Source organism: Phalaenopsis equestris, unplaced genomic scaffold, assembly GCF_001263595.1.
Source record: "Phalaenopsis equestris unplaced genomic scaffold, ASM126359v1 Scaffold000760, whole genome shotgun sequence".
Lineage (NCBI taxonomy): Eukaryota > Viridiplantae > Streptophyta > Magnoliopsida > Asparagales > Orchidaceae > Phalaenopsis > Phalaenopsis equestris.
In genome coordinates, this window is record NW_018165200.1 from 515895 (window position 1) to 525214 (window position 9320).

Below are 9320 nucleotides of genomic sequence, written 5' to 3' on the forward strand. Positions count from 1 at the left end.
GTTATACCTACCCAATGGCCAATTGTTAATACACACAAGAGAATACAAAGGTTTAAAATTTGTAAATGTCTTGTGCATTTACCCCCTTAATGGAAAAGACACTTTCTTTAAGATTTGGTACTCAAGTCAATGTTTTACTTTTTTCCTTTCAAAACAAAAAAATTAAATTAATGATTCAAAATATAAAACAATTCACTACTTGATCACCTTTTCCGCATCCCTTTCCTCAACCCTAAGGGTCAAGAGCAGGCCGAAAAGTTCTATGGCATCTCATGAAAGCTCATTAAATACCACTGGCCCCAGCAGGAAGTGATCCCGCATGTGATTGCATGATCCCATGAGGAATCAAGCAAGGGATTGCAAACTCCGTTCTTTTATGTTTAACAAATTAAATTAATCGCATTTTCTGGATTCAGTTTATGTATAATGAAAGTTTGGTTATTTGAACAAAAAATAATGGGGCATTTACATACATACCACTCAATTCATATGGATATACATATCTAATATCTAAACTTTAATTTTTACAATTATACAATTCAAATCTTTTATATCACATCAAAATATCACCATTTTAACATTTAAAAAGGGGAATAAACCTTTTCATCCATAGATAAAGTGTTATGCATGTAAAATTTTAGTTTAGGGGTTACAAATGTAAATACATACGAATTGAGTGGTATGTATGTAAATCTTCCGAAAAAAATTGATAGCCTTTCTTCAAACAGGCTCAACTAAAACAGTGATTAAGGAAGACAAAAAAAACATTTACTGTTAGTGAAATGATCTCTTAATTTATCATTCTTTTTCCCCCAGGGTAGAATAGCTTTCATCCAGTTCATAACTCACTCACTTGTTCATAGAAAGGAAGATGAGGATTGAATTAATCTTCGTGAGACCATGGAATAGAGTTGAGAGAAAGTGGCATTTATGCTTGAAAATATAGCTTGCAATCACCTTCTGATTTTTTATGAACATCAACCACAAATTTATATTTTTAATTTTGCAAATGCATGTATTTAATATCAAAATATAATTTATGCACATGCTCAGCAAATGATTCGGTAAAATTAGAATACTATTCATGAACAACTGAAAGGAAAGATTTTCCAGTGGCAATATTAATTGAATTATCATAAACAAACTCAATCATAAGTACTAATAAATGTCAACTACCAAAGATATTACCCATATGACAACATAACCAATTTCTAAAACTTGTGTTTAAAATTTCTATTTTATGAACTCTTTGTGGGTGAAGGGCAGATTAAAACTGTAGCTGTGTACCACAAACTTTTCATAAGATTTTTATAACTAATTAACAAATCTTACATCCACATCACATAGAATGGAAGTGGGAAGACAATATGAAAAGGCAAGCAATTTCATTAAGAACAGCTTTGACACATAATATACATCCATAGTCTAAGAATAGTGAATGAAATGTGTCATTTTCATTATACATCATTAATATGGAATCATGGCCAAGAAAATTACTAAATAATCGTAGTACAAAAGCCATGCTGCAAACTTTGTTTGTTTTCTTGGGGTTCTTTGTGCAGATTTCCAGCAGGGATTCTTGCGGGTACTGTGATCAGTAATCCCAGGATCTGAAACTTGTGGTTTCGATTGTCACAGCCTTCCATTCTCTTTTAGGTCTAGCCGTTATTTTTCTCTTTCTCGGTGACCACAATCAATTGAAGATGCAGCCAAGGAGAAACAATGTCCCTCCAACCCAAAGATTTGGTTGTGGAAGAATCGCAACAAGAAATTCGTGTCTACAAAAAAGATTGGCACTCCTTGAACAGCGAGATCCAAAAAAACATCAAAATGAATCCGAAAATGAGGTGATCGACGAGGAAGAAGAAAAATCATTCCGTCAAGAGACATCTAGTGATGATGAACAACCATTGTACGTTGAGGCATGAAAATCGACGGAAACTCCAGATTTCAGAATCAAAATCTACATTCCTGATTTTGATAGAAGACTAGATCATTGATGAATTCGTCAATTGGCTACATACAGTTAAACGAATTTTGGACTTCAAGGAGGTGCCACAAGAAAATATCGTCAAACTAATTGCGATGAAATTGAAGAACACTTCACTTTGATGGGAAAATTTGAAGATGATTCGACAAAGAGAAAGAAGATCCAAGATCAAGTTTTGAACTAGAACGAAGAAATAATGCAACAAAAAATCTTTACCAAACATTACAAACAAGAAATCTTTATTTGACTTCATAACCTTTATCAACAATAATTATCTGTAGAGGAATATATTGTTAAATTGGAACAGTTGGGGATGAAGTACAATCTTTCTGAACCCAAAGAGCTATTAAACATTTTGTAGGTGGTCTATGACCATCTATCGCTAATGTGGTTCAACTCCACATTACAGAACATTATTAACTTGGCGATGAAGGTTGAAAAGCAACATAAATTGTACAGGAACACCCCGATACGCATTCCTACTAATGATTTGGGTGATTCCAGCAAATCAGTCCAATTTCGGGCACACGCCAGTGGTCAAAAACTGCTTTCCAGTCACAAGAGACTACTACCACGGCAAAGCAAGGAACTACATCCGGTATACGATGCTTCAAATGTCATGGGCTCAAGTGCTCAACCACAGCCTCGAATTGTCCTAACCAATGCATTATTTCATTGACGAAGAAGGTTGATCTAGAAGAAAATGATGAGGTAGAAGAAGAAGATACTAAGCAAATGAAAGACCAAATCATATAAGCGGATGAGAGAAATGACATATGACAAGATGTCTCTGAAGTGTCGAACAATCTTCAAAAAAAGATTTGTTACGACAAAACATCTTTAGAACCCAGTGCACAGTTTGGAACATGGTTTGTAACATTATCATCAACTGTGGAAGTTGCGAGAACGTGGTTGCAACAACCATGGTGGAGAAACTAGGGCTAACTATCGATCTCATCTTCATCCCTACCAACTCATGTGGCTCAAGAGGGGAGCTGAAATCAAAATCACCTGGCAATGCATGGTGTCAATTTCGATAGATCGAAAACTTCAGAAGTAAATTTTATGTGATGTAATTCTTATGGACACTTGTAGCATATTGCTTGGTCGGCCTCGGCAATATGATCGTCGTACAATTTATGATGGGTATGCTAACACTTATTCCTTTATCAAAGATGGAATTCAAACCACGTTGATGCCTATGAAGGAGGAGAATTAGGCGGGGATTGAAATCAACACTTTTACTCCTTCATTGCTTTTGAAAGATCTTAAGAAGACAATTATAGGGTATCTCTTGATCATATTCGAGGGTGTTTTGGACAACTACTGGCAACTCCTTTTGAAGTGTGGGGATCGATACAAAACTTCAAAGATATATTTCCGACAAAAATTCCTGCAGAACTCTCCTATGAGAGAGGTACAACATGCCATTGACCTTGTGTCAGGTTCGGTCATCCCCAACAAATCTACATATAGAATGTCTCCAAAGGAGCATGAGGAACTTCAACGCCAAAGTTGATCCACATGCTTGATGCGAAGTAGTGCTAGCCCATGCATTGTTCCGACTCTCTTGGTTCCAAAGAAGAATTGGATGTAGCACATGTGCATTGACAGTCAGGTTATAAATAAAACCACTATCAAATATAAATTTCTCATTCCTCGAATGGATGATCTTTTTGATCAACTAAAAGGGGAGGCAGTTTTCTTCAAAATAGACCTTTGAAGTGATTAGCACCAAATACAGCGATGTTGTTCGGGCTTCCTAATGCTCTAAACACATGCACCACATGAATCAAGTTTTTCAATCTTTTATGGGAAGATTTGTGGTGATTTACTTCTACAATATTTTGATTTATAGCTCTAATAAATCTGAACATTTGTAAATTTACAAAGAATTTTTGAGGTCCTACGATCACATCTTATTGCCAATAAGGTAAAATGTGAATTCGTAGTTGGTTGCATCATTTTCTTGGTAATTGTGATCTCAGCAACAGGAATAGAGGTGGATTACAACAAATTTACGACTATAAGGGATTGGCCTACTCCTAGCTCCTTCATGAAAGTCTGGCAATTCCACGGGTCGACCTCTTTCTATCATCGGTTCGTCAAGAAATTTAGTACTATCACTACCCCACTAACAAAATTCCTCAAATCAGTCCATCTATGTTGAACCCAATAGGCACCGGCTAGATTTTGATCACTTGAAAGAGGTCCTATGTACCACTCCAATTTTAAAGCTTTCGCACTTAATCTTTTGTTTGAGGTCGAATGTGATGCATCTGACATTGATATAGGAGCAGTTCTTAGTCAACAAAGACATCTCATAGCCTATTTTAGCGAAAAGCTCGACGACTCCAAAAAGAAATAGTCAACATATGATGAGGTAATCTATTTGATCATAAAGGCTCTATAATATTGGAGTCATTATCATTTAACTAATGAATTTGTCCCCTTTATAGATCATGAAGCCCTTAAATATCTTTAAAATCAAAATACATCAAAAAGAAGACACACACCGCATGGAGTGAATATATTTGAGCCTTTCAGTTTACTCTCAAGCACAAATTGGGACTCTCTAATCAAGTAGTGGATGCTATAAGCCACCGGCAAGCTATTCCATCAGTTTTGCAAGCTAAAGTTGTGGGTTTCAAACTAATACGGGGAATGAATGTCGAGGATCCTGATTTCCAAGTGGCAAGGCAACAAAGACTTGTTGGAAATTATTAAAACTTCCACATCAAAGAAGATTTCCTCTTCAAAGAAAATTGTTTATGCATTCCTAAGTGTTCCATTCGAGAAGCCATATTTGTGGAAGACCATGATAGGGATCTACCTGGTCATATTGGAAGGAATAAGACTCCAGCTCTTCTTCAAGGCAAATTTTATTGGCCCTCTATGCATAGAGATGTGAACCAACAAATGAAAATATGTTGTATTTACCATTTAGCCAAGACAAGAACTCAAAATTTAAGTTTATACCTTTGTTGCCCATTCATGAATTTCCTTGGAAGGATATTAGCTTAGATTTTGTGGTTGGTTTACCACGCACTCAATGACATAAGGATTCCATCATGGTGGCATTGGATAGATTCTCCAAGACGGCTCACTATGTACCATGCAAAATATCTTTAGCCGCCTCTCACATTGTCGATTTGTACTTCAAAGAGGTGGTCGTTTACATGGCATTCCACGTACTATCACATTGGATCAAGATGTTAAACTTTTAAGCCATTTTAGGAAGATATTAATGGGCAAATTGGGAACCAAACTTCACTTCAATATAGTTTCGCTTTCCACCCACAAAATGATGGGCAAACGGAAGTTGTTAATAGATGTCTTGGAAACCTACTTTGTTGCTACTTGGGAAAGAATCTTGCAAAATGGGATCTTCTTTTACCACAAGTAGAGTTTGCCTATAATCAGTCCCGCAGTCAAGCTTCCAAATACAGCCTTTTTGAGATGGTTTATAAAAGAATCCTATATCTCCACTTGATCTTACATTGGATTTTCCATCAAGGAAGTGACCTCAGACAATGATGTTCAACTACAGGAAATCCAAGGATTACCAGAAAATAAAGCAACAAAAAATAAGGCAAAAAATTGATTAAAACATTCCCAAAATATTCATTTCTGAATAAGGTAGAAAAATATCAAATCAATCACGGAGCCAACATTGAACGTAACTCTGGATCAAGCAGCCATCATCATACAGAATTGAAGTTTTTAAATGAATTTATAAAGTTGAACATTAGAAAAACGTGAAGTTAATTTGAATTTTGCAGAACATTTACAAATCTATAAACTTTTATCTATTGCAATTAAAAAGAAAAGTTCAAAATCGTTGATCTCTCTAACGAACAATATGTGATGGTGTCGGCGATAAAAAGTGGGGGTTGGGGGAGGAGTTGTCCGTAGGAAGCTGTCGGTCACCGGAATCAAAATCTCGTCGCCCGTTTCAGAAGAACGTTTTAATTTACATATAGATTTAAGTTTTAAAATCAAATATAAAAATCAAACTAGCCCCATAATTTTCATAGTTTAAATGGAAGAGCACTTTACCTCAAATTTTGTATCTATCCCAAAGGATGAATACAAGAATTGAGAGGCTCGATCAAATAAACTAAGATATATATGAAGTTCGTTTGGTCTGCGAAACCGTTTTATTTACCGACAAATTCCCCTATTTAATATAAAAAAATTAAATAGAATTTATTTTAAGCTGGGTTCGGAAAAGCTTCTTATAAGGGCAAGCCCCTACAGTTAATTACATCTTAAATGATCGAAATCACTTAAGAATGCTCTCGATAAAAATCAGAAAAAATTATCTTCAAGGACTTCAAAAGGATAGGACTTTTCAATGAGATCGGACAAAGAGGTGTGAAAGGGGAACGACTCAAATTTGAAACATTTATTACATAATCCAAAGAAAGAAGAACTAGGGGATGCCACAGATCCAGAGGAGATCCTCGGTGACTTCTCAGTCTACCCTATGGTTTGGCTTCAGTTTTGAGGAGAAATTATTTAAATTTTTCATCCTGCCGATTTTATTTAATTAGGGCTTACATTAGTGTGAAACGATCACACAAATAGCCAGGAAGATGTGAGGATTTTGGTCAATGTGAGGATTTAGGTCGTAAGTGAGGATTTAGGTCGTAATGAACGACAACCTTAAAATCCTAAAACGAGTTAGGGCTTAGATCGTACAGCAGAGCTATATAAATGTCTAACAAAAAGGTTGAAAATTTACGTTGCACTAGGCGAATAACCTCAAAATACTATGAATTGTTGTTTTAATTTTTAGGAAACGAATGGTTTAGTTGGGGAAGACATGTTCTGCTGTTGAAGATGGTCGTGTTGCCCATCGCGCTAGTTCCAAGCTCCTTGTCGCGATAAGTTTAAGTTTTCTAAGGTGTCCAGTTATGATGTCAAATCATATGTCCCTAAGGGTATGTTACTAGTCCTTTAAACATCCTATATAAAAAAAATGCATGCTTAAGGCTATATAATATAAAAAGTGCAGTACATGACAAACAGTAGGATGCATGTAGAACGGTATCAGGTAGAAACGAGAATAGTATAACATGTTGTACAGGAAGAACAGTAGCGATAAAAAACAGGAATAGTATAACATGTTGTACAAGAAGAACAGTAGCAGGTAGAAACAAGAATAGTATAACATGTTGTACAAGACAGTAGCAGGTATAAACAGGAAAATGAAGTGTTGTAAATGCAAAGCAAACTTGTACGCCCGTGAGATCCGTTGTTTCTTAAATATAACAAGCTGAAATGCATCGCAAAAAACGAAGTCTGGAATAAACGTCATCCAGGAAATCCGAAGAAGAGTGTAACAACGACTCATGACAGAAAACTCAAGAAAATCAACGAGAAAAGACTCAAGTAAAAATTCTCAAAAATCTTGGAGAAATCCCAAAAGAAAAGAAAAGAAACACGAGTGCCCTGTCCCAAAGCTTCAATAAAACAAAAAAAAGTTCGGGTAAAGGGGACCGCAAGCACTCATGTGGGGCTAGGCTCAGATATACATACATACTCGAGGGTCCACGAAGGCTACTCGGTCACCCGAAAATATAGAACATGTTACTCGTTTAGAAGTGTATTTGTCACTCGTCTAGAAGTGTGTATTGAACCTCACCTAGAGGGTTATTTCCCAACCTAAACAAATATTTGTCAGGTGGACAATCAATTTTAAAATATATTTTAAAATTTATATTTTCGACATGCACATGGGTCTAAAAAAAAGAGATTATCAAATTTTATTTTATAGAGAAAAATATATTTTTATTTTTTGAAATAAGTTTTAACAATTTTTATTGTCCACAAGTCGATTACGTTGTCGGGCGTGGGACTGTCAACCACCTGAGGAGGTTCGAGCCTCCCGCTAGACTTATGTCGGTGAATGATACTGTTATCCTATTGTTCATTAAATATCTGGATCTTTATGTTATAGGATAGGGCATTTTTCTGATCTATTTTTAGTGTGTCTTTATCATCACCACCCTACGGTCCAAAACAAACTACTTGCGACCTTGCTTGATGGTTTCACGTATAGCAAAAGGCTATACGTGGACACTTATGCGTCGGACATAAGCATCGAAAACTGAACCAAGAAGCAAGGAAAGAAAAGAACAAAAATAGGGTGAGAGAGAGGAGGCACTGATCCATCAAAAACACCGAAAAGGTGAATAGATCAGTTCTCAAAACTCCTATTGAAAAGACCTAGAAGAGTAGGGTCCAAGGTCTTTCCTGACTAACATAAAGGGCTACTTTGCGCTGATTTTTTTTTTAAACCCCAAAGACATAAGATTAATCAAATCAATCAAATGTTCTCCCAAATAAGGCTTGCAAATACTCCAAATCCCCAAGTTGATATCAAAATCTCCCAACTCCCAAATTAATCCATATTCTCAATGCACTGAGGTGTAAGACCCACGGCCTGTATCTCCCGCTAGACTTATGTCGGTGAATGATACTGTTATCCTATTGTTCATTAAATATCTGGATCTTTATGTTATAGGATAGGGCATTTTTCTGATCTATTTTTAGTGTGTCTTTATCATCACCACCCTACGGTCCAAAACAAACTACTTGCGACCTTGCTTGATGGTTTCACGTATAGCAAAAGGCTATACGTGGACACTTATGCGTCGGACATAAGCATCGAAAACTGAACCAAGAAGCAAGGAAAGAAAAGAACAAAAATAGGGTGAGAGAGAGGAGGCACTGATCCACCTAAAACACCGAAAAGGAGAATGGATCAGTTCTCAAAACTCGTATCGAAAAAGAAGAGTAGGGTCCAAGGTCTTTCCTGACTAACATAAAGGGCTACTTTGCGCTGATTTTTTTTTTAAACCCCAAAGACATAAGATTAATCAAATCAATCAAATGTTCTCCCAAATAAGGCTTGCAAATACTCCAAATCCCCAAGTTGATATCAAAATCTCCCAACTCCCAAATTAATCCATATTCTCAATGCACTGAGGTGTAAGACCCACGGCCTGTATCAGTAGAGAAAGGAAGACAGCGACAAAGCTCCACGGCCCAAGTGAGATAAAGCCAAGAAAATTCACGGGTAAAAGCCAATATCAGCACCATCTAGCTCCAGACCCGAAATAAACTCCTAAGGTGACTCACGACCAAGGGAAAACAAGGCCAATATAAAAGAGAGAGACCAACGGTTAGGACTTAAAGAAGGGAAGGACTCATGGCCACGACAAACAGGGCAGTCCAAACTAACTCCAAAGCATTGTAAGCAAGGCTCACAGCCAAGACCAAAGCCAAGACAAGAGGCAAAGGGAAAGGGAAGGCTCACGGC

General features: G+C 36.6%; 1 protein-coding gene across 2 annotated transcripts in view; it reads right to left on the minus strand.

Annotated features, from left to right (window-relative positions):
• Positions 1–9320, minus strand: part of LOC110030757 (isoleucine--tRNA ligase, chloroplastic/mitochondrial) — a 78772-nt gene that overhangs the window by 46340 nt on the left and 23112 nt on the right. The window lies entirely within an intron of this gene.